The sequence below is a fragment of the Arachis duranensis genome, chromosome 9 (assembly GCF_000817695.3).
Source record: "Arachis duranensis cultivar V14167 chromosome 9, aradu.V14167.gnm2.J7QH, whole genome shotgun sequence".
In the NCBI taxonomy this organism is placed as follows: Eukaryota; Viridiplantae; Streptophyta; class Magnoliopsida; order Fabales; family Fabaceae; genus Arachis; species Arachis duranensis.
The window spans coordinates 61579388-61582603 of record NC_029780.3 but is presented as its reverse complement, the minus strand read 5'-3'; positions in this window follow the sequence as shown (position 1 = coordinate 61582603).

Sequence of the window (3216 nt, the reverse complement as noted above, 5' to 3'; positions counted from 1 at the left end):
CGTCTCAACCAATCCACTCACAAGGATCATTATCCCTTGCCATTCATTGATCAGATGCTTGATCGCCTGTCAGGTAAATCTCACTATTGTTTTTTAGATGGTTATACAGGTTATTTTCAAATTCATATAGCTCCTGAGGATCAGGAAAAGACTACCTTTACATGTCCTTTTGGGACTTATGCTTATAAAAGAATGCTCTTTGGCTTGTGCAATGCACCAGCTACTTTCCAGAGGTGTATGATGAGTCTTTTCTCTGATCTCATTGAGACTTGTATGGATGTTTTTATGGATGACTTTAGCGTTTATGGTGATTCATTTAACCTTTGCTTGGATAGTTTGTCTAAAGTATTGGACAGGTGTGTTAATTCAAACCTTGTTTTAAATTTTGAAAAGTGTCATTTTATGGTAAAACAAGGTATTGTTCTAGGACATGTTGTCTCTAATACTGGTATCTCTGTAGACCCAACAAAGGTGGATGTTATTTCTAGTTTATCTTACCCCTCCTCTGTGAGGGAAGTCCATTTGTTCCTTGGCCATGCAGGTTTTTACAGGAGATTCATTAAGGACTTTAGTAAGGTAGCACTACCCTTATCCAGACTACTATAGAAAGACATTGAGTTCGAGTTCAGTGAGGATTGCAAACAAGCGTTTGATAAGCTAAAGACCGCCTTGACTCAAGCTCCGATTGTGAGGGGACCAGACTGGAGTCAAGCATTTGAAATCATGTGTGACGCCTCCAATCATGCAGTAGGAGCAACACTGGCTCAACATGAAGGTAACAACGCTTTTGTAATTGCTTATGCATCTAAGACTTTAGATGCTGCTCAATCTAATTACACTACCACTGAAAAAAGCTTCTAGCTATTGTTTTTGCTCTGGATAAATTCTGAGCCTATTTACTTGGTACTAAGGTGGTAGTGTACTCAGATCATGCAGCTCTAAAGTATTTATTAGCTAAAAAGGAGTCTAAACCAAGGCTAATACGTTGGATGCTACTGCTGCAAGAATTTGATCTGGAAATTAAAGATAGGAGTGGTAACCAAAATTTAGTGGCTGACCACTTGAGTCGCCTTGAGCACATTAAAGATGACTCCATTCCTATCAATGATAATTTCCCATTTGATAGCTTACAGGCAGTATCTGATGTAGCCCTTTGGTATGCACCTGTAGCTAATTATCTAGTTAGCCATACTTTTCCTCCCAATTTTACTAAGCATCAGAGAGACAAGCTGAAAAGCGAGTCCAAATATTATGTATGGGATGACCCATATCTATGAAGGTGTGGTGCTGACCAGGTAATTAGACGGTGTGTACCTCAATCAGAATTCTGTCCATTTTAGAGGCCTGCCACTCATCTGAGAGTGGAGGATATTTTGGCCCTCAACGAACTGCTAGAAAAGTTTTAGACTGTGGATTCTGGTGGCCTACTCTTTTTAAAGATGCTGCTGATCTTTGTAAATCTTGTCCTCCATGCTAAAGGTTTGGTAATATATCCCAGAGGGATGAAATGCCTCAACAAATTATGCTTTTCTGTGAAGTTTTTGATGTTTGGAGCATTGATTTCATGGTCCATTTTCAAATTCTAATGGCCACTTTTATATACTGTTAGCTGTAGATTATGTTTCTAAATGGGTGGAAGCCATTCCTACCCATACTGATGATGCTAACACCGTCGTTTCCTTTGTTAGAAACCATATTATTTGTTGCTTTGGATCACCACGAGCAATCATGAGCGATCAAGGCACTCACTTTTGTAACAGGAGACTAACAAGTTTACTAAAGAGGCACGGGATCATTCATAAAGTATCAACCGCCTATCACCCCTTGACTAATGGGCAAGCAGAGGTGTCTAACAAAGAGATAAAGTGCATACTGCAAAAGGTAGTCAAGCCTCATATAAAGGACTGGAGCACCAGGCTCCAAGACGCGCTTTGGGCATATCAGACAGGATACAAGACACCGATTGGGATGAGTCCTTTCCGCTTGGTTTATGGAAAGGCCTGTCATTTTCTAGTTGAGTTAGAACACAATGCATTCTGGGTGGTAAAGGAATGCAACATGGACTATGAGAGAGCTAGAGCTGAACGGAAGTTGCAACTACAAGAATTAGAGAGCCTTCACCTTGAAGCTTATGAAAACTCCAGGCTGTATAAAGAGAAGGTGAAGGCTGTGCATGACAAGAGCATTAAGAGAAGAGAATTCCAACCAGGGGACTTAGTCCTACTTTACAACTCCAGAATGCGACTCATGCCAGGAAAGCTGAGATCCAGATGGGATGGTCTGTATCGAGTAGAGCGGGTGGAACCATATGGAGTCTTTCACTTGAGCCATCCTTCAAGCTCAGAACTTATCAAGGTCAATGGACATCGCTTGAAGTTATTCCATGGTGAAAAGATGGCAAAAAACCAGGAACAAGAGATCTTCCTCTTGGAAGATCTGCCCACAGCAGGAGACTGAGCTAGTGGAGCGTCCAATTTAAAGACGTTAAAGCAAAGTACTAGGTGGGAGACAACCCACCATGGTATGATCGTTCCTCCCCTCTCCTTATCCTCCCTTGTCAATAACTCTTCTCAGTACTAATGCCTATCTTTTGCATTTCATCCACATACTGCATATTGCATATTTTTACTTTAAAAAAAAAGAGAGAGAGCACACGACGCGACAGCGTTGATGACGCGTCTGCGTCACAAGTGCCTTCGACACGAGAAGAAAAGAAACAGAGAGTCACGCGAAAGTGTGGCTGGAGGCGTGCCTGTGGCACAAATTGTCCCACGCAACCGCACCGCCCACGCGTTCGCGTCATGTGGGAAAAATGTCTCCCACGCGAACGCGTGCCCTATAAATCGACGTAAAAAGGGTGTATGGCCGAGAGTTGAGCTGGACTTGGGCTGGCCTCGTGCTCCAAGCACAAGCCCTGCCACGCGAACGCGTGCCACCACGCGTCCGCGCCATTTTATCAATCTGGCCATCTACGCGATCGCGTCAACCACGCGATCGCGTCACCCTAAATTTTGGCAAAACATAATTTAAATAGAGAGTTGCGCGAGCGCGAAGCTGCCCTCGCGCCACTAGCGCAAATCAAGTCATGCGTTCACGTGATCGACGCGTCCGCGTCATTTCTTTTAAGGGCTTTCCATGCGACCGCGTGCCCCACGCGTCCGCGTCGCTTGCGCCACCGAACTCATTCAAATCTGCCAGATTATCTTTTCTTTTCTC